At 42.4% G+C, this 22,974-nt stretch overlaps 1 protein-coding gene across 1 annotated transcript in view; it reads left to right on the top strand.

Moving 5' to 3' along the window:
* Positions 1-22,974, top strand: part of LOC6607577 (transcription factor mef2A) — a 63,766-nt gene that overhangs the window by 4,704 nt on the left and 36,088 nt on the right. The window contains exon 2 of the mRNA XM_032722075.1: positions 15,009-15,079. The gene's annotated coding sequence lies outside the window, so the exon portion shown is untranslated. The remainder of the gene's footprint in view (positions 1-15,008; positions 15,080-22,974) is intronic.

The raw sequence follows: 22,974 nt of genomic DNA, 5'->3' as shown, positions 1-22,974 counted from the left end.
TGCAATTAAGAATGCTCCTTTTTCAACTTCCCCTAATTGGCAGCCGCGAACTTGTCCAACGAATTCCGCTGGCTCCCCAAGACTATTTTTCGACTTTATCAGCGCAAAGCCATCGAGCAGGCGAGCGGCACATTCTATGTTTTAAATTTAAATGGATAATTTGCTTAATTAATTTTCGAGTTGAAAAGCTTCGCATTCATCAATTTAATTAGCCGCATGTTTGGGTTCAAGCCTGTGCGTTTATAAATAATTTATAAATATTGATTTGACAAAGATGTGCGGCAATAAAAATATGTGAGCTATTAATTAAGAAAAACGCAGTTCGACGCTCAGTTTTCAAAGTCGAAATGCTCAATATCGAATGTCCCTTGTGAGGAAGTTTGGGCCGCATTAATCTTCCCGACAGCTTTTGTCCAAAATTCCGCAGCAGGCGACAGCCATTAATTTCACTTTAATGGGCTTGCAGCAAAACTCGCAAAAAAAAAAAAAATAATACAATTATTGCTTCGTGTTTCTGTTTATTAGGTCTTACGAGCAACTCCAGACAAAGGCCACAAAAGATCGAATTGAAATTAGTTTTCCTTTTTTTTTTGCCAGTCAGTTAGTAAATTTCATTTGATTTATTTTCCCTGCATCCACGTCGCTGCGATTTGCATATTTCTCGTAGGTGGTTCAATGAACTTGCTGTGGATCCGCGGGGGAGAAGTGTGCCCGGTGGGGGCGTCGTTAGATGAGGCGGCTGTGGTGGAGCTGGTGGTGCTGTTGGTGGTGCTGAGACGGCGACACTTCCAGCGCTTTCGGCTTTATTTGGCTCGCCTACGCGTTAATTTGAGAAATTTGCAAATATTTGCATGAAATGAGAAACGAAACGAAACCAAAGCAAATTCAAAATCAAACAAAAACCATTTTTTCTATGAAACAATAAATACCCTATTGGAATATGTATTTATTGAATCTATTTTAAACAGCGTTTATAATTAACACATTCTTAGCTCACCACATCAGTAATAACCAAATTTAAAATTCATAAGTCTACTTACTATTTGAGAATTCCAATTATGTTTTGAAAACGCTATCAGAAACGTAATAAATAAAAATGTTTTAAATTTTGTATGAACATTCCCATAAATATGCAGGGTAGCAATCGGATTGCACAATCGAGAAGTTGCTGGATGTGGCATTAAATAAATAACGCATTTGCGAAGCCATTGATAATGTCAATTTGGGCAGTCGGCAGGCAGACAACAATTGCAAACATTTTGCCAGCCCGGTAATTTCTATTAAAGCATTTTCCACTCGCCTAACGAGTTGGGACAGTCTGGGGACTTCCTTTGCCTGGCTTCATAGACTTTAGTTTAAAGGTTTTAATTGCAATTGAGTTTCGACATGAACTGCGTGCATTTGCGCAATGATTTTCCCGATAGTCAGCAACATCCATGGGAAGCACAACAGTAGCTAGCGGTAGCAGTGGCACCAAACTGCAAACGGCAGCTGGGAGAGTATCTTGGCTAATTGATAATTTCATTAATTTATGCACTTGATGCCAACAAACTTTGGCCACTGATTGAGATATTGCCAAGCGGGAAATGCTCTGACAGCAATTTGCCTCCGTTTAGCATTGCTCGCTAATGACCGACTTGGGTCGCTCTGACGCAAACCCATTATTACCCAGAGCCACCTAACTCATAGCCATTTATCTATATACATATCCATCTAGCTGTCTATAACCGTCTATCTACCGGGCAGCCTTCGCGCTAACCCCATAAATCCATTATAGCCCGCAACTGCCTCAATTCTTGTTACGCACTTGTTTGTGTGTAATCTAGAATGCTAATTAAGCTGCCGGCATTTGTTTGGTTGCTTAGCATACCTTGTGCTTTTTGCACGCACTTTACATACGCAGGAGGCTGACTACGTTGCTCGATCTTGGTCTTGCATTAATTAATAAACGTCGTGATGTCGCTTTTGAAGTGTCTGTCATTATGAGATCAATTAATAGGAACAAAATTCTAGATCAAGGCGAGAATCGACAAAAATGTCGCACAGCAAACGCGTGCGTGTTGTTATTGATCGACACACCGTAGATATGGACCCGGGATTTTTCCAATCCGAATCCCATACGTAGTACGCGGATCTATTGCCGCAGACAGCACGACGTTAACGAGAATTATTACATCATCGCAATAGCCGACAGCTGCAATAACGAAGGCAAATTGAGTGGCCACACATCAATCATCCTTCCCAAATACACGCAGCTAATATCTATTCATTTTTAGTAGTAAGTTAAGCTTTACGCATAAACTATACGCTTTGACCATTAAATAAAACTCAAATCTTTATAGCTTAAGGTACACCAATACTAACTTTATATTAGTCCTGTTTTGCTTTCTTGTCTTGTCTAGATATTATTTTATGCACCCTTGATCTTAAGCCGTCCTCATAGGTGGTTTTCCATTTTTCCCAGTGCACTGTACATTTATTTTCAATTTAAAATAAACGCATTTTTTCACCGCCTTATATTGCTGTGGCTGCCGCTGATGCTGTTGTGGCTGTTATAATTAATGTTGCTGATACGCGAAATGTTGTTGGCCGGGCTGTTTGTTTTGCTGTTAGTGGATATTGCTTCGATTCGATGTTACAAAGTTGCTCGATTTTGGCGTTGGCCGCACTTGTGCTATGTACACAGTTGTTGGCGGTTTTATGTTACACACAAATATTTGCTATACGCTATTAAAAACGGAGCAGCAGCTACACAAATTTGCCTTGCAAATCGCATTTTATATATGTTCAAGCGTTCGAGCTTTTGAACTTGATTTTGTGGCGGCGGCATAACAAAAGTCACGGGCCATGGCCTGCAGAGCAAGGGGGCGGGCGCGGGGTCAAGTACAACCCGCTGACCAAATGCAGCTGCGCCTGTGCGTGAGAACTAGCTGGGGAAACAACAATAACAATAACAGCGAGCTGCCTTATATATATCAAGATTTGAAATTTTTGCATTAGAGGCTTGTGTGTAAGTTTTGTGTACTTGAAAACTGACGCCGCACGGCTAGCACGCATTTATTTGTTGTTGTCCAGCACGGCTGGTTAATAAATTTCGCGATACTTATCAATTAGCATACGAATTACATGCCTTGCAATCATAAATAATGCGTGTTTCAAGCAGGAGGCAGAAATCAACTAGAAAACGCAAAAAGTACCCAGAAAAAACCCAAAAGCTATTGATGCATAAATTTTGATTGCTGCTGCAGTTGGCGTTTTTTATTCGCTTTTTTTCTATTTTCCTATCAATTTTGGGTGCATTTTAGATTCGTTGTAATTTATAAACATTTCTACACACTTTTGACTCAAAGGTGCGTGTTTGATTTGCCTCCGATTAGGAATGACAAATAAACAACAAATCATGCGGCACGAAACGAATGACTAAGGCAACGAACTTGATAGCATGATCAAGAAGTCCACAATGGCTGGCTGATCCCCCCTCCGCCACCACGCAGTCCACCCGCACTCGGTTCGTTCCTTTTCCCGCCGATCCGCTGATCCATGGCTGGAGTCTCATTGTTATGCTCGACACTTTTGCGCTATATTTACAAATTGGGCCAATAAAATGAACACCAAGACACCACCACCGACCCGAGACCAGAAATGTAAGGCCATAAAAATTGAGCTGATAGCGATGGAAATAACAACAGTCCACCGCTGATGAATTTTTATGCATGTTTATATGACGGTCATATAAAAGTCGAGTCTAGAAGTCAATGATTGTTTAATGAAAAAGCGGTTCAATCGTGTTTCCCATTCGTTTCGGGGCCTCCAGGCGGCGGGGGAGTCATTAAAATGCCCAGCAAATAAATCAAAAACTAGCTCCGAGACCCACCACTTGATTACGCTAGATGGGCCCAAGCAAACTCCGCCCGCTTCGTTAGCACATCACCTGCTGGGCCAGGGCAGCCACAAAGATGTCAATAATGCGCTAATCTCCAAAAATACAAAAGGTGCGGATTAAGTTATTGGTAGTTACTTATAAACGATGATATCTGAATACGCATTCGGTTCAAGATGAAATGATCGCAGTGTACAACAAGATGTTTGGGTATAAATTATATTTCATTATTTAACTGATTTATTTCTTAAGATATACAACTTTTCTTTGTGTTAGACCTCCTTTCCTGTTTAAAATCTTAAGTACAGGATGATACGAATTGTTCAAAAGTTAAATTGTAATTTACTACCAAAACTTGCCATGTCATTCTTACCAAGAATTTATATGGAGCATAACGGGGGAAAAACATCTTTTAGTGGGTTACAGAGATCTGCGGAGTTCCAGGGTATTATTCACTCAGCTTGAGTGTAATAAAAATGTTTGCCATGGGATTACGATAGATAGATAGATGGATGGATGGATGAATGGGGATGGAGATGGAGAGAGCGCTAAGCTGACACGGCGCTGGGCACGCGCTAAAACGTTTGGAAACCGAAAACGTTGATAAATCGATCGATCTGAGCCGAGTTCAATAAACGCGCCATCTGAGAGTGTAAGCCCCTTTTTGCCACCGCTCCCGATATCTGAGTGCTTATTGAATATTTGTGGGCTGGAGTCATGCCTCATACTCATACTCGTACTCGTACTTGCTCATATCGCCTATCTGCTGCTCCAGATCTGGATCTGAATCGGATTCCGAATCCCAATCTGGATCTGGCAATCGATTGCCGTGTTGTCAGCCCGGCGACACTCGGCTCCATGATTTATGCGTATTTAGATACTTTTCGTTGTCGTTGGCAGGCATTTAACGCATGTAAGCGTGTGGGTGCCTTTTTCTGAGGCAATTACGCCCACAAACTGATTTTCGATTTCGATGATATTGGCAGCGCATTTGAGTCGTAATTCGTACGGAAATTCCCACATTTTTGAGACTGACTCAAAGAAATTCGCAGAGTTATATCGCTTCCTTTTGTTGTTTTCTTTTATTTCACTTTAGCTTTTTTTCAGCTTTAAGCTCTGATAATTAAAAGGCAATAAAAATACAGGCAGCCGAACTCAGCCACCTGACGACTCATCCGGCGGGCTTAGAGCCATGACTAAGTGACGGCAAGTGCTCCTAATTGGCCACATGCCAAGTGCCACTGAGCGAGAAGCTCTTCCTAAGCCTTTGGCTTGTTAATTTGCCAAATTGCCAAACATCTCGTACACTGGCAGAAGGGATTGTGGCTTGAGTGCTTCCTGATTTCGGCCAGGAATGTGCTAAGAACCAAGGTTTTTCCAGCTTTTCTTTGAGTGCCAGCTTATCGCGCCGATGCTGGTCTCGTGGCTTTTATGATTTTTAAAAATTTAAGTCACGCTTTAGGCAATTAAGTGCCTCAACACCGAACCGACCGGGTGCAGGCAGTGTGGCCTCCTTAGACAGGTGCTGCCCTGCTCCTTTCGTTCGGAATGGAACCAATGAAACCGGAGGGGTGTTGGCTTCCTCCTTCTTTGCCAGCAGACCCCTGCTGGATCTGTATTTTCTCACCGCAATACGTTTGTTTGGGCGACATGAGTCGCATTTGCAATTATTTTGAGGCTCATTAAAGTTTTAAACACGTCGCTCACGTAGTGACGCGTCTGTCAGACGGCTGCCATGTAGTCGAGTAGGCACCCTCTGCCCGCTCCCACACCCAATGGCTATGTGGTTCGGTGGCTCAGTGGCTCGGTGGTTCGGTGGTTCGGTGGTTCTCTGCTCCTCCAGCCTGCGAAAATGTCATTAAAATCTCTGGGGAGTTTTACGGTTTTGGCTGCTTTGATTTCGCTCTGGCTGTGGCTACTTTTTCTCAACGTTTTTCGTTTGCGAAATCGAATAAAAGATTTCTTTTTTATCGCTCAAGAGTTGTTTGCTGAGCATTGTTGTTTGTTCGGCTCATGTCTGGTTTTTATTTTATGATTATTATAAATTTAATTTGTTTCAAAATTGCCGTCGCCCCAACAAAAGACTTAGGCAACAAACCTGGTGCAATGTGTTGTATATTTTTTTATTTTGTTTGATATTTCAGCGCGGCTAATAAATGATTTATTTTGGCTTGTGTTTGCCGACGCTGTCCGTTGCAATTAGTTGCAGTTTAATTGAAACCGGAGCAACCGCCCAAAAATGTTTTATTTTTTCTACCGGAGCTGCGTCCGTTTTACTCTTCCCCTATCTTTCGGGCCGATCGGCCAAGGCTGCGGTGTCAGGCTGCATTAATGTGTCGGCCTGGTTTTCTGGTTCAAGTACGTTTCCTTCGTTGACGTCGGGCAAATTCCATTTCATGGCCATTTGCATGGAAATCGCCTCGTCGTCTTCCGTTGTCAATAACGATTTCCATCATCATCATCGTCATCAGCTGCTGCCGCCGCATGCTGCTGCTGCATCATCCTGTCCCCGGATTGGATTCGGGATCGTGTGTCTACCACTGAAAGTGGAATGCGAACCAGTTTTGTGGCAGCTAAGATCGGATCTCCGTTCCCCCCACCCAAAAGCCCCTTTACAGAGCCCCAACTGGCGTGCAGTTTTCGCCAACTAATGAAATACATATATGCAAAAAATCAAACTAAAGACTTTGCCCCGTTATCAGCCGCCTGTATTTCTCGGAGTTTCCCCATACGCCGATTTCCCCTCGCCCCATTACGCTTTGTTATAGTGAACGGAACGGTTTTCGGGTCTTTTGTCCCCAAAATAGTATGCATAATTTATGAGGCACAGCCCGTGGTTGCATCGCTTTATTATGCTAATGTCGCCGGTGGTAATTTGTTCATTCCGTTTCTGGCCAGCTGGGCTTAGTGTCATAATTAAGCGGCTAATTGATTTGTTGCAGGCGTTTGTTATTATTCCGTTTTATGAATTGATTGGTGATTAGTGATTAGCCAAGGCTCGCCAAGGTGCCAACAGCTTCATCAATCAATTAGCCACGCCGAGATGTTTTCCCCGATTGCATGGCTAAAAGTAAGACAGAAAAATAAAATATAGAAAAAAAACGCCTGTCCCGACTAAACTGCGAATGCAATCGCAATCGCAATGAATTTGGCAATAGCTGGACACCCAAAAGAAACAGCAACGGAAATGCCATAAACCATATAAAAGAGAGCAATGATTAGAGGCTGCAAACTGCGACAGCGACTGTAGCAGTCGACCAGTCTTGAAGTCTTGACCACGTCGTCGTGTCTGTCCTGACTTGGCCATAAGTTGCGGCTGCGCTCCATGATGTTGGCCAGAGTGTGTGCCCCCGCGAGAGGTCGTCCAGTCAGCCAGAGAGATCCGGCTCGGGTTTTGGCCCAGACTCCGCGACTGCAACTGCGACTGGGCGATGCTTGTTACAAATATTTTAAAGCGCTTAATAATATGCAGTTTTATTATTGTTATTGGCATCGTTGCGGCACATAAAACATGCAATTGGCATTATTAACGCCATCGGCTGGGGTCGTTTGGTTGTTCGAGGGAGTCCACAATCCAAATCTACTCCTTCTCTGCTGATTTTTTTTTTCTTTTTTGTTTTTTGTGGGGCGTGTGTGGGAATGCTGCAATGCTGATTGATTATGCTCACTGGCCAACTGGCGTTTGTAATATAATGTTTTATCGTTTTCTAAGCAACCCAACCCAAAACTTTGTTCACACCTGGCCAGGGCATTAATAAACATCGAAATTAACCGCACTCTAATTAACAGAAATACATTTGAATATCGATATGGCGGCATGTCGGTCTGGTGATCTGGGGTCGCATTCGGCACGCAAGCGACATTGATTGAATCAAAGGAAACCAGCCGTTGCTGGCGAATTAAAAGCAAAAGTGTTGCTAATAAATATTTTTATATAATGGCTTCATAAAGTGCGTGATTCGGTCGGGATCTGCTCTAGCGGAACGCGAGTTGAATAATAAAGCTCATGGCTCCCTGCTCTAAACACGATTATGAATGCCAATAGGATTCGAGATTGAGTTTGGGTTTGCATTCGAGGTGCATTAGTCTAATGAGCGGACCGAAAAGATTTGCGTGACTTGCCAAAATCGTTTTTTTCTATATCGAGCTGTTGGCTAATTCTTCAACTCCTTGAGCTGTGGGCGTGATTTAGTGCAAATTCGATTGCATTATGCTTGTTCCAGCAAGAAATTCAATTAAACTTCATATGGGCTTTACAACTGAAATTTACACAAATGAAAGATATCGTTTAGATATATGGTAAATTATTTGTAAACTATTTTGTAATATTAAAGAATACAATATCACTTTGATAAAAACAACAATAATCAGCTGAAAGAGTTCATAATATGTTAACCTCATTCTATGGAAATTTCCACATTTAAATGAAAAAGATTTTTATTGAGAAATCAAATCAACAAATTTCAATCTATTCAAACAAAATCCCAAACTTGTTCTATCGCTTTTGAGCCAAAATCCAACTTAAGTAATTAAAACAGTCAGCACAATCAAACCATTCAATGATCTCGAATCGAATTAAGTTACCACACGAATTTTCGGTTTTTATCTCGCAGTTCACCTCTTTTCGAGTGCATCTCGTGGTGTGAGAGATGCAATATATTTCTGCACTGCCGGCTGATGACTGATTTCGATTTCCTTATTGCCAAATTGCTGGCTTTCAAGTAAGCCGCCATTGCCGCCGACGCGTCGCTAACTGCGTGCAAATGCGGCGGCAACGCGGCGTATGCGCATTTTTAATTGCCCCAACATGTTGCAGCGAAGATTGGCAGCACCGCTTTTATACATTTTTTTCGATCATTTTTTCCATAGCTTAGCTTTTTTGAGGCAATCTACCTCTCTGTCAAATCGCTTGCGGCGCGGCAAATTAAAATTGACATTTGAACAGCTCCAACTCCGCCGCGTTAATTTCAAATGGCTCACCATTTTTGGGCAGGCAGGCGTTTGCTTTTTTTATTTTCGTGCACTTTATGAATTATCAATATGGAGCCGCCGCCCCGCGGATGACACAAAATGTGAACTGTTACTGGTCAACTGCCGCTTTTGGTCTTTTTCGGCGGCTTTTCGCAACGCAGGAAATAGTTTCCATCGCAGCCGCTCCATATAAGGTCTAAGTATTTGCCAAATCACACGCCACACAGTCCCCCAAAGACAATACCGTCGTCCAGTTTGGTGCAGAGCAATCTTTGTGGGGTTCCAGGAGGTCAGGGGAATAAGGGGTATCAATGCTGGGACCAAAGCTAGAGCTCTGGTCACGATTTTAACATTTTTGAGCATGCGCAGTGCGCACCCCAAAATTTTGCAGCGTTTGCCCATTAATTTTCATTGAAAACGTTTTCATATTTTGCCACAGTTTTCAGTTTTCTCGTCGTTGCCCCGGACTCGATTGCTGTGGTTGTTGTGGCCACATTTTGGTATAGCACAATATTTTCATTGTAGTGTTTTGGCATATATTTATGTGCCGTAAAAAATGCGATCAAGATAGCAGCCAGGACCAGGTCCAACCCATGGCCCAGACTGGCTTTTCCAAGTACTCGACCAAGTACTGCCCACATGTGCACTCACAAAAAATGCAAAAAACAAAACACAATTTACATAAAATTCTCATGTAAAGATCATTATTGATTAAGAATCCGTTTGAGTTTTATTGACAGTATTTTGATCTAATTTGTTGGCCACCATATCTATGTATAAATATGTGTTCATTGAGCTATACAACTATTTTCTAAATTAGCATATTTTTTCTGAGTGATAGCTCTGCGGTTCAACTTTGCACTTCAATTGCGGCCCGCAGTTTGGGGGCGCTGGTGCAAATTAATGGATTCATTCAGCATTTTGGCAGCTGCGGCTGCGCGGCGAAGTTCAATGTTTATGTTAACAACTTGGCACCTTTTGGATGGCCGCGGGAGCTGGCGGAGGGTGTTCCTCTTTTAATTGAATTTCTTGTTTAATTTATCAATTAGAGTGTGGCCTTTGTTAATTAAAGACTGACCGGCTTAAATGCTGGCCAAATTAGCGGCCAACTAGCATGGCCATTTGGGACGCAGTCAGGAAACAAAGAAACCACAAATTGACCGGACTGTTATTGTTCTTCGTATTTTGTATTTTGTTTTCTTTAGAGGCTTTATTCTCCCATTTTCGGGGTGTGGACCAGGGCGAGTCCCAGGCTCTGCCGAGAAACAAATGCTAATTATATGGCTACCGAGTACGTTTCCCCTACGAAACGAAGCTCTTATTGATTCTCGACGCTGGGCAAGGTTATGATTTCGCATTCGCGTCTCTTTCTATGCTTCTCCAGCGTCAGCCACGCCCCTTTAATTGCCACCTAGCATTTAAGTTAACTAACTGTTCATAAATAGTTATGGCATACACGGTCGGTCAGCCGGGCATTTGAGCTAAAAACTCAACTCAGAAGCCCGGCTGCGCCCACAAAACTTGGCTCAGTCAGTACCACAATCTGCAGTCATTGCAGGCCAACTTCGTAGTGCCTTTTTTTCTTTAGGTCTTGCCATTGTTAGCGCAACAAATTTATTTTCCCACTCTCGACTGGAGCTTGGTTTTTACTGACTCTGCTGCCGCTGCGACTGCCATTGCCTAAACAAAAATTAGTTAATTTAGCGCATTTTGCTGGATTTCAGCACTGCTGCTGCCAATTTGATTTGCGGGCCAATTGCTGATTGCTTTACTAACCGTTAATTCGCCGTGCGAGCCATGTCCTTGGTTCGAAAAATACGGCTTCCGCAATGCTTAAACAAAAATAAATTATTAATGGTTCCTAGAGTAAATATTGGGATTGGTGAATATGAATTTAATATGTTTACCCGAAGCAAAATAAGGCGCAAATGGATTTCTACTTGCAGGCTTGGCAATGCTACAGGCTATGCATAAAACATTTAACTGAAATTAAAACAAAAATCTTATTATTGTATCTCAAAATGGAGGAATGTAACTAGGAAACATATTAAATTTGAGAGTAATAATGCAATTCAATTGTATATATATAATTACAATACATTTCATTATAGGCAAAGTTCTTCAATTGAATTTCTCATTTATAATCAAAAACAAATTACCTCCCATTTCATTTACAAAGATGCTCCATTCCGGTTCCCATTGTCAGCTGAGTTTTCTCCTTAATTAAATGCGTCTGCTCTTTGAGATTGGTCCAGCCCGAGTTTTCCCAGCTTCATAAATTTCCCAAATGCAAAGCGAAGCAAATGCAGCCAGGTCTCAGGCTCCCAGGCATAAATCAGACGGCTGAAAGGAGACCCCACACACAATTGAGCCCGAGGGGCGGCATTTCATTCATTCATGCGTGGATTGTTCAGATCTGCCCCAACATTTGGAGGTGTCGTTTATGCAAATACGCCACGTCAAATGCCACAAAAACCGAACACGCCCAACATGTCGGAGTGGATGTCAGAGGGCGTATATGGCGGGGCCTAATTGCCCGATATATGTGGCTGGAACATAACCTATTGTGATGCAAAAATCGAGCTAAATGCAGTCTCTCTTGAGAATGAATGACTGAGTGTGTGAGTGGCGCATTTGCATAAATTAAGCCACTTGAAGTCGATGCTGAGATGTGGATATCGATGCCGTGTGTCAATCAGCGGCGCATGCAAATCAATCAGCCAGCCGATGGACAAGTTATTCGTCATACACCTGACAGTTGGTCACAATTTATGAGCCATCAGCAGGCCACTTAACAAGCGCAAAGGCACAATAACAATAATGGCCATAATAAAAAATCAACAACAAACAATCGACCACAAAAAGTGCTTCAGGTTTGCATTGCTTTCGATGCGTTGTTAAGAGATGCGTTAATCACACTTATTTATATCTATTTATGGTCACTGATTGCCCAGCCCTCCAAAAATATAGCAAAAAAAACCGTATAGTAGGCAACAAAAAGTGAATGTTTTTTATGCTGAGCTAGCTATACGTCAGTTGCCCCGTCGAGTGGTACCATCCCATACAATTATGACTTTACACTTTGTGCCACCTTTTGGGTGGTTTACGATCCGGCGGTCAGCGTTTTATGGCCCATCGTTTAGGCCCGGCTAATGGCTGTTAGCTTTGAAAAAGAGTTGACACTTTACTCGAGACCCTCTTTTTTAAGCCAAAATATCAATAAATGCTCGTAAAACGTAAGCCTCTCAAAGAATATGCCAAAAAATCAAATCTAAACGATCTGGGTCTGTTCATTTCATTTCCGTTTCTTGTCTAAAGGAATCTAAGACCTGGCATCGTGTTAATGCTGTGCGAAGACGGTCCACAAAAGGGACCAAGCTCGTGAACCGACTTAAGTATTGTCAGGGGATTAAGCATTAGTTGGGACTTGTTCTCGGCTTGTATGTGAAAGATCTGCATACGATTATTATATGGCGATTTGGGTGGGCTTGCGGTGAAATCGTGAATGAATTCGATCGAACAGAAGTCATTAATGAATACTGCTATTGTGAATACTTTTACTACCTACAGTTCATTCACTAAACTCTAAAGTTTTCTCTCTATTTTGAGCAAACTATACCGGTAAGAAATTCAAGCACCTTACAAAATGACTTGCGCCCATTTCAAAGGCAGAGACCGCACCCATTGGGAAACCCATAAGGAAAATGTAAAAACTCAAGCAAAAAATAAGCGCTCCGACCATTTTGGCAATTTGGAGCAGAGCAGGCTGCAAGAAATGTTGAAATACTTAACAAAATCCACAAGTAACGACAACAATAAAAAATAAACGAACGTTTTTATAGCTTTTCAATTGATTTTAAAGTTTTTGGCGTGCAGAGCAATAAATAAAACTGCGTACGGCGCATTATACAATAATAAATCTCCGAGACCCAGTCGCAAAGACCCATTCGATGTGTGAGTGCACTTGTGCGCCAATACTCGCCGATATTCGCAGGTATTCGTATTCACAGGTATTCGCAAAAAGTGGGCGTGCTGCGTGTTTCGTTGTTGGCAGCGCACTTTGCGCATTAAAATGCCGCGCATGCGTGCCAAAGTGTTGCAACGTCAGTCAGCCAAGTCACCAAGTGACTCGAACTTGCCCCGCTCCCTTCGGCAGGATGTGGGATCCAGATCCAGATCATGTTGAGCAATATCCCAAAACAAAAAAAAAACACTTCTGAACGGAAGCGATCCCCACACTGTCACACTTTTTTGTCCTTGTAATTAATGCCGCACTTTTATTCATAATAAATTCACTTTAAATGCATGTTTTCTCGCGCATTAAAAGCGCATAAATTAAAAATCAACACCCAAATGCGTCAACAGGCGTCTCGCGAGCTGCGTGTGGCAGAGTTTCATGGCGTTTCTGGCGGGGATTCGGCTGGGACGTGGCCATGGCCATGGCTGCCTCATCACTCATACGCAATGAAGACATTTATATGGCAAAAGCCATTTAGCGCCAGCATCGTTGTCGTTGACGCTTCTTTTTGGCGCCACCAGTAGCAGTTGCTCAAGGCAGGGGTGTGGCAAAAAAGGGGCATTAACCATGAGCAAAACTTTGGTGAATCCCCCAGGCAAACGGCTTCAAATCAACACAACTTCTTCTAGCAACAATGAAAAAACGCACTTAAACTTTACATTATTGCATCTTAAAATGAATGGAAAAATGTTAAATTATTAAAATCCTATAACAGCCAACACTGTATTCGCCAACATCTCATTTTAATAAGAACAAGATGACCACGGATTTTGTATGTCCAAAATAAATATACTTTTAAAAGTCATTATAAAATTCGGGGAATCCCATATAATCTCCTGGGAACAACGCTTGATGAAATGTATAATTAATTTGTTTTGAAATATTTTTGTATCAAATAGTACGATATATTATACTTATGTTGCAACATTGGCTATCTACAGACGGATAAAGTTTTTTTTTTTTTTTTGGATATATTAATTTAAAACTGTCCTTCGCGGACAATCATTAAATTTGATTACTAAACTTAACGGTAGAGAATTAATTGATTACATAAATTGTTGCGAAACTATACAATAACTGTCGATATTGTATGTATGATGTATATAATAATGTATGTATATAATTTAATTTAATTTGCGTGTCTAATCCCAGAGAGTGTGATCGGTGCAGCCTCCTGGTGCGTTGACTGGTGTCCAGCAGGTCTTGTGCCAGGTTGTTTGGGTGGTCTTGAAACCTCTGCATGTACTGCCTGCTGCTTTTCTTAATCTCATCCTTCACCCAGGGGAAGCTGAGGACCTCGTGTATAGTGGCATTATCGTGGAAAGGGTGAGCGTTTGTGACTGTGCGGAGCGTTTTGTTTTCGAATGTCTGGATAATGTTGATGTTACTTTTCGATGCAGTGCCCCACAGTTGAATGCCATACCCCCTCTACGGCACGCCCATGCTTTGGGCCTGCTCACGCACTGGCCAGCTTCTTTTGGCCATCCATCCAGCCGCCATCCTCCATCCATTCATTCAGCTAGCCTGGTCTATTGCTTATCTGGCGGACTTGGCCATTTTCTAGCCGCGACACAACACACGCAATGGGCGTCGCCGGGCACCTGTTGCAGCGGAGGCACTTGCTCTTGTCGCCCGATGAAATCAGAGCAAGGCAAGACACACACTTTGTATATCTGCTGCAAGTCCGCTCCATGGAGTGTATATATATATCTACACTCAAGCAGCGTGTATCTATGTGATGACAGCGACTTGTGCGTTGGCTTTGCCTGTGGAACATGTTAATTCGAGTGTTGCATAAGGGGGAAAAACGGGGAAAATCGGAGTAACGCTACATGGCAGACCGTTGGCTGGAAGCTGCGAGTTGGGAGCTGAGATCTGAGAGCTGGAAGCTGCTCCTTATTTTATGTAATTGCCAACTAAACACTTTCGGGCTTAATGTCCCCTCTACGCCCCATTTCAAAAGTGGCTCGTCGTTTATGTCTAATTAAAATTGCTCTGCGTGCCGGGCGTGCCAAACGCTAAACTGGTGCTGTTTTTTGTCTCTGGAACGGGGTGTACTTATATGTACTTATATGTTAAGTGTGCTGATTTGTATTAATTATAACGCTTTAATGTGGCTTCGCTTGAAACTATTTGCAGTGCTCTACAACTACTACTCATTGGCATTTCCTGCGCGAACTCATTCTTCCTGCTCCGCTGGGGCAGCCAAAGTAAGTCAATAAATCTATGCAAAACTTATTATAAATCATATGACAAACTGCGAGCGGGCATTTTAATTACCTGTTTTGCCACACTGAACCAGCTAGCTTAATAAGCCGCCTTAATTTGGCTTAATTTGCGGGCGGCCACAGGGTCGTATGAGTAACGTTTAATTGCAGGCCAAAACAAAGGCGGCCAGCCAAGTCGCAAGAATTTCAGCTGGAATTGCTCATTACGAACGGGCCATTCCTCGGAAATAGCTCACAGTAGCTGGCCGCCATAACAATAACAATAATAATAATTAAAAACCAATTTTTTCTTACTTTTCGCTTCGTTTGTTGGTTCGACTGGGCCGTTAAACAACAACTAACTGGGCTATAAACACATTCCACATACATATGTGTGTAGGTAGGTGCCTCCTATACGAATTTGCTTAGTCAAGCGACCATAAACGGCGCCCGAAATCCAAAAAAAATAATATATATATAATAATAATAATAAACTGGGCGCAGCACTTTGCCCCAGAGCCAAACAGAAAATTAAAAACATATAGATCTGCGAAACAGATTGCAGCTAAATATTATTGCAATTAATAATTTAGCAATAAAATTTAGCACCCTGGACTGGAATTATAACAGCGGCTATTAACAATTAAGTCTTGCCACTTAGGCAGATGCCAACAGCAAAAAAAAACAGTTATAATTCTTACAAAAAACTACAAGCAATGGCAAAAAATGTCTGTCCAAATTTTCCGGCCGCCGCATTAGTAACTGCAATTGTTGCTGCATTTACTGCTGCCACTGGGGTTAGGCAACAATTAAGCAATTTTCATAATTACAAACAATGACCAATTTTTTGACACGCTTGCAAAGCGCGCAAAATTTTTTTGATTTTAACCAGCGGCAACCTGCGGCAGCAAGCGGCAACAACAACAACGGCCAGCAGTAACATTGCCGCAGCAAGTGCAACAGCAACTGCAGCGGCGCAAAACGCTGATTTGTGCCTGGTCGGCAGTTGATGCATGTTTAATCAGTTTTGGCTACAGAATAGGGAAAAGTTTACTTGAGTTGTCTGTGGTTGTAAAATTTATGCTAAACGAAGAGAATTGTTGCCCTAGGGACTTGATTTTTACATGATTAAGTACATTATTTCTTGCAACTTAGCAGTATTTATAGGAATGAACTAAATTACAATTTGTTGTAATGAAACAAAAAGCTATTAGCTACTACTCATACATCTAATGCTTCTTTTACTTAGATCAAACAACCAATATTCTAGGGAACAGTGATGATTTTTTTGCTACTACAGTTAAGTAGCCAAATCTCCCGAAAAGCGCATGTTCACATGCTACATGGCTAAATGGCCAACAATCGGTGAAGCTGGCGGCAGGATGAGGGGGATATCGCAGCTTCCACCTGACAACAATCACGTGCCCAGCAAATGTGCGGCAGACAAGCGGCTGCCACCGACGTGTCGTGCATTAGAGTTGAGATTGTGGAAACAAGGGGCGGGGGATGTGGACCGATTTATATAATCAGCAGCGACACAAAACGTGGCAACATACTGCAAATAATTCGCCGCTTTGGGCAATCTAAAACAATTTGCGTTTTGTGTATCGGACAGGGAAACACCGAAAAATTACGAGAAACGATTGCAGTTTGGCCGTTTGGGTCTCAGCATTTTGCGTGCTGTGAGATTGGGCAATTGCCTGGTGGTCAGTGGGTGCAGTGCAGCGGCTTTTTGTATTCATCAGTTATTTCGTTTTCGCCGGACTGGGAGACATCTGAGCCACGTTGTCCCACCCGCAATTAATGCATAATAATTGCAAACGAAAACCGAGTCGAGTCAGCGAATCGAGTTGCCACAAAATGCGGCAAGTGTTGCGAATGCAAGCGGGCAAGTCTCTAGGGTCTTCGCCGGCCACACGATATTAAACCATAATTGTAACTGTAAAGTGAGCTTAACGTGAGTGCATCAAAGCATAATCTCTCTTGCAACAGAGACACAGATACGGATACAACGATATAGATATAGATATATAGATACAGATACAGATACGACTGCAGACGGATGGAAGCCAAAGCGCAGACTGTAAAACAAAACACAGAAAAATATTCATTGAAGAAAAAAGCCAGCCAACAGACAGACAGACAGAAAAACCGAGGAGTCAAGAAACTTGGCTAGTACGTAAAACATACCGCCTTATAATTAGAGCAGAAATTCTGACGTTTCTATTTCAATTTTCCAACAAACGCCACGCAAAACTGCCACGCCAAGTGACGTTTTGATTGAGTGATTGGCAACAAGACGTGGTCTTCAGCCGACTGGGTCGCTTTTTGGACCCGGTAGCCAACCAGGCAGCAAGTGTTTGCCCACTGCGGTCTGCTACCTCACCGCTCCACCGCTCTGTTCCATGCCAATCCGATGCGATGGTTGCAAATATCTGCATACCAGGCTCTGGCCACTGGAATAACTGAATGAAAATCGTTGTGAAAGAAGGTCTCAGATTACCCTCGACAGCGATCCGCTGCAGGTTGCTGTCGCACTCCAAATCCGGCACGTAATTCAAGCTCGGGAGAAATTTCCATCGCCATAACAACAAGAAACAGTTTCAAGCAACTATGGGCGAAATGTCAGGTCTTTTGTCAAAAATTTTTAAATGACATGTTGAAATCTTACATTAAAACACTACAAAAATCTATTTATAAACTGCTAGTGGCAAGATACAATGAGACACGCGAATCTTGTAAACAAACAGCATTATATGTTTTGCCCATAGTCCAATAGATGCAAAATCTTGTGGTCGTGTATACATTGTGGCAGCATTTATAATTATCACAAAAAAATTTAGCAAAAATAAGAAAAATCAATGTTGGGGCCACACCCACTTTATGCCATACGAGTTCCAAGTGGTAATTGCACCAATTTGAATACGTAATAAAATCGAATGAGCAGCAAATCGATTAGCGATCTAACGCGCCCATTGTGTGGTCGTATCGGATCTCTTTTTTATTTCGTATTTTGTATTTTTTTTTTTTAATTTTTTCCCCGTACGATCGAAGCGTTATATAGCCAAAGCTATAGCGCACGAGCTAGACGCCGAGACGTTTGTCCGGCTGTTGGCCGATCGGATCGGATCGGCTTGGATCGATCGACTTGCGGATACTGCCACCGCTCAATGTGAAGGTCAGTAGGTGGCGGTCAGCAACCAGAAACTGCAAACAATCAATTAGACTGAATGCCTAAAACGGTAAAATCCATATGTGCACTGTGCACCAGATAGTACTTAATGGTAATAGGTAATGCCATGCACACAGCTCAACATACATAGCTGTCGATCTGGAATATATATGGGTGTGTCGGCACACCGCGATCTGTTTCCAGTCTGGGCCTCAAGATCAAGGTGAGACTGGACTGGGAGTCGTGTAAAAAAGCAAGGGAGTTTAATTTATGCGCAGGTTTTAGATTACGCATGTGAGTTCTGGAAGTTCCGGAACAGATAACTTACTTGAATTGCCAGTTGTATTTAAATTATTGTGACAAATAATTCCAATGATAAGTACTTATCTTTGATATACACATAAATCACGACTAACACTTTATGCAAACATAAGTTTCACAGTAATAACACTTATTATCTTAATTATGGGTTTTAAGAACATTTGGGTATTGTTAAGTGATTTTTATACAAATTTATGAGTCAGGATTTATAATAGGAAATCATTTAGCAGAAAATCAAGTAGATTTTTTTTGCAAGACTTTTTACGGAAGACAATTTGCAGAAGACAGGTCTGTATTTAAGTACCTGTGGTCAATCCATAATGTTTTTGAAGAAATCGAAACCGTAAATTCCCCAATTGATGGCCATTCGAAAGCGTTTTCGATAGTTGGATTAGTGTCGCCTTAGCTAATGGCCACCAGTTGGCCCACTATTGTCCGTTTCCAGATGCTAGTGCTCATTGTAATTGTTAATTGCTTTCTTTAATGCCAGTGTTTCGTAGTCCGCCGGTGACGAGATCAAGTGCCGCCCACGCCCCCACAAGAAAATGCCAGATAGCAAAGCTCTTGGTGCTCGGTGCTCCAATTCGATTTGGACTGTTTTGACAGTCTGCAGTTATTGTTTGATGCGCTGTCCAAGTGATGAGTTCATTAAGTGTGCCATAATTGAGCCTTTAATGCTAAAGCTGGCCACGTGAATGGGCGTGCGTTTTGACAGTCAGATTGACTGACTACCCGAATGGTTTGCTCTCTGGTTTTTTTTTGTGCGCTGACTGACTGACAGCCTGACACTGATGGGCCAAAAGCAGTTGTGCTGTATGGCTACGCTTTTGGCCCAGTGAAATTGATACAATGGGCCGCAATGAAAGTAGGCAAGCGCTAACTAAGCCAACTACTTTGATGGCCACCACTTCCTGCTTCGCACAGCTTCTATTTTAAGTCGCGCTCAAGTGTATTGGGTTTAATGTGCGCCCATTTTAATTAAAACAAGGGCTTGGTTATCTGGTAACCTTACCCACTGCAAGACCTCTGGTCAGGGCGCTCCTTTCGAAGCGCAGTGAAATTACTGACATTTGACGCCATTAGCACAAATTTAGGCATCTGCAATTGCTAAGCCCACGACTCGAACATATTGATTTCCCAGTCCGCGCGTGGCAAACCAAAATTGAATCGAAGCAAACGGCATCGAATCGAATAGCAGCCAGACCCACAAGCCGACCAGATGAAATAGATCCGCTTTAATATCGGTAATTAGGACCACACCTATGCCATATTCAAAGTGATTTTTATTACAATCGCAAGCTCTGCAAACGTTGTTTAGATTCTGACTTATTTATTTTTCTCTTTTATGTTTATGGCAGCTGCCTTTTGGCCAAAACTCGATTAGTTTGAATTTGCCGTTTGTGTGGTGGTAGTATGCTTTATGACTATTGTTGGCCTGACTCTGTGTGTATATATATTTTATACATCTGCATGCTGTTTAATGGAACCCCTGACTTCGAGATACTTGGTCTTATGGTTGGGGGCACTTGCATATCACACACAAGATAAGCTGACCTTAAACTTGCCGGTCCGCTTTTGTTGTGGAGAATTTAAATAAACCATGCAGCGGTCAACTTCTATGTGCAATTAGTTTTCCCGTGTATCTGTCTCTATATCTCTCCCTTTTTTATTTATTTTTATATTTATTTTTTTTTCCATTTTTTCTGGCTGCGTGGAAAGTCGGGGGCTTTTCATATTTCGGATTTCGTGGCGAGCTGGGTATCAGCAGGTGGTCCCCGCTGCACCGCCGCCAAAAGCTAATTGTGTTTTTCTCACATTTGCAGTTAGGCACCGTTGTGTATCTGTGAGATACTCGTACTGTTCCTCATATGTGAGCCTAAAACAAACACACAATAAATTGCCTGTGCACAGCAGGCGACCAGGCTACAGTGGTTGTGTTTGATGGTGATTTTTTCTATTTTTGCTGGTTGTGCAGCGGTTCTACTTCCATTTCATTTTGCATGCTGTAAATTAAGGCAGGTTTGCCCGAATGCGATTTCTGGTAATGGAGGAAATCGTTAGGATTCAGCTATTAAATACGTATAATTGCTTGTTAGCTATTCAGAATGAAAATTATATGCTCTGTGGCAACTGCAGACGACTGGGAGAGTGAGAAAACCCAAATTGAATCCGCTTTACAGAACAGGGCATCAGCAGAATAATTTTTCCGGTTTTCCATACCCATTAAACGTTCATCGGGTTTTCCTGCCACTATCAACACCAGATACTTTTCTCTAAAATTATATCTTCCACCAATTTTTAAGCTATGTATCGTATCTTAACTTGCACATATAATGTTGTTCTCATTAATAAATTTATGGATAGAGTTAGATAAACGATTTAAGTCTAACCTAATACATTTTTCTTGCTTTAATGTTTAGTTTAAGAATGATTTATTTGTATAAAAACCATAGTCCCCGAACTAAGTTAGTTTCTTTTCGCCTGGCTTATGGAGAAGATATATTTCTATTTGCTGATTCCAAATGTATCCCATGGATCTTCTATGCGATTCTCAGGCATTTGGCTGTCATCGGTGCCATTGCGTTTGCCTCCCAGTGGCTACCTGTGTTTTCTCTCGCTGTCATCGGATCTGCGGCCAGTTATCTCACATTTGTATCCGCTGGCCGGCTATCAAGGCTGCATCGCCTTATGACTACCAGATTTTCAAATCCGCCAACCGGTTGGCGACTCTCGCAGCCACAAAATCCCGACGACAACTGGCTCAGAGCTCATGCTTCATTAGACGTCACATTTGGCAAACTTCGCAGAGTGTGCAAAAGCAAAAGCCAGTGCGAAAACGAAAACGAGTCGTCATCTGACAAGGAGATCATGATGCGAGGATTGCTGATACGGCAGATTTTCCCAGAGATTTTCACCTGAGCGCCAACTAATGAAGGCAGAGGCGCAGAAATGAATTTGCCTAACGAAAATATGGTCTGCGAAAATTCGCATAAATAAACCTGCATTTTTGCTGCGGACAGGTGCGCTGCGGTAACGAAAAATGGGAGTTTTAGCAAAATGGTAACGCGCTCATGCAGATAAACAGTTGGGAAGGCCAAAACGCTTTCGGACTGGACCACATGTGGGCTGAGCGATGAGCTTGAGTGTCTGCAATTGCAATTTGGAGAATGTGCAGTCTGCATAAATAAATGCCCTGCCAGTCCAGTGGATGTGGCAGCCCATTTGCTGTTCTGTTGCGCCCCTGACACATTCAAGAATGTTCCTCAAGTCGCTTCCGAGAGTCTATCGTTCAGGTCGATTGTTTGCCCAGCGCAAACAACTAACTTTGACTTTGAGCCTGGCTGTGAAGTCTGAGCCAAGTTGCTACAGGCCAACAGCGAACAGCGACTGCCGCCAAGCAGTCTGTTGACTGTTTTCAATACCAATTTGGTGGCAGTCAGCACAGGCGCTGTTGTCTCGCTCGTATTAGTTTTAAATGCCACATTGGCATTGGGCGAACAGCATTGAGGCGGTTCAAGTCGAAGCTCAGATGCCCTGTTGCCTCCTATTAAAGGAGACAAATGTTTAATAGATAAAAAGTTATTAAAAGGTTAAAAACCCAATTTGTATGAACATGAAAGGTTCTTATTGTAAGCTTGCCTATCACAATTTGGTAAAAAGAAAACTCTTTCTCTTCAAACTAAATTATAGTATTTAGAATAACAAAACTTTGGCAATAATTTTCTGTGAGTGCAGGCAATAGATCTTTGACCAGAGTCAACAAGAGGCGATCCACGAGATAGCCCCCGGCTAATAGCTGGTCACCAGCTGCGGACAGCTGTCCCCTGGCTTCTTGGCCAGCTTGTCGCTTTGTTTACCCCTTGTTGTTTCTCTGTTTGTTGTTCGCTGTTTGCCGTTTGTCTTTTGGGCCTAAACGGCGTTAATGCGTACGGCAAACAGTCGCGTGGACCACCGGCAGCAAAAAGCAGGAGCTAAATTCGTATTCGAAGTTGAAGTTGGAGTTAAACTTGGTTGCTGAAGCTAGAGGCTACCGTTAGCCACCGGCTAATTGGCCAGAAAGCAGCAGCAAATAAGCTAAAAAGAGAGTTAGTGGGCATGCAAGATACGGCTTGCCAGAAATTCTCAAGTAATTATGAAAGTTTCACTTTTTGCCAGAGGAGTCTTTGTGTCCATGGCATGCGCCATTCCAAACAAGAGAAGGAAATTATGCAAAAGATACACAAAAAGCTAAATGGGAAATGCGAAATTTTTCAGCTGCTTGCCATTTTTGGCCATGGCAAATTGTTTGCCCAGTTGTTGGCCGCTACTGCTAAGGCGATGGCTTCAAAAAAGTTGTAAATTAATAGGCGAAAATTCGCGAAATCTCGACACAAACACAGAAACAGAGAGACAACAACAGATGGAG

Source organism: Drosophila sechellia, chromosome 3R (genome assembly GCF_004382195.2).
Source record: "Drosophila sechellia strain sech25 chromosome 3R, ASM438219v1, whole genome shotgun sequence".
In the NCBI taxonomy this organism is placed as follows: Eukaryota; Metazoa; Arthropoda; class Insecta; order Diptera; family Drosophilidae; genus Drosophila; species Drosophila sechellia.
This window is presented reverse-complemented; position numbering and strand designations above follow the sequence as displayed.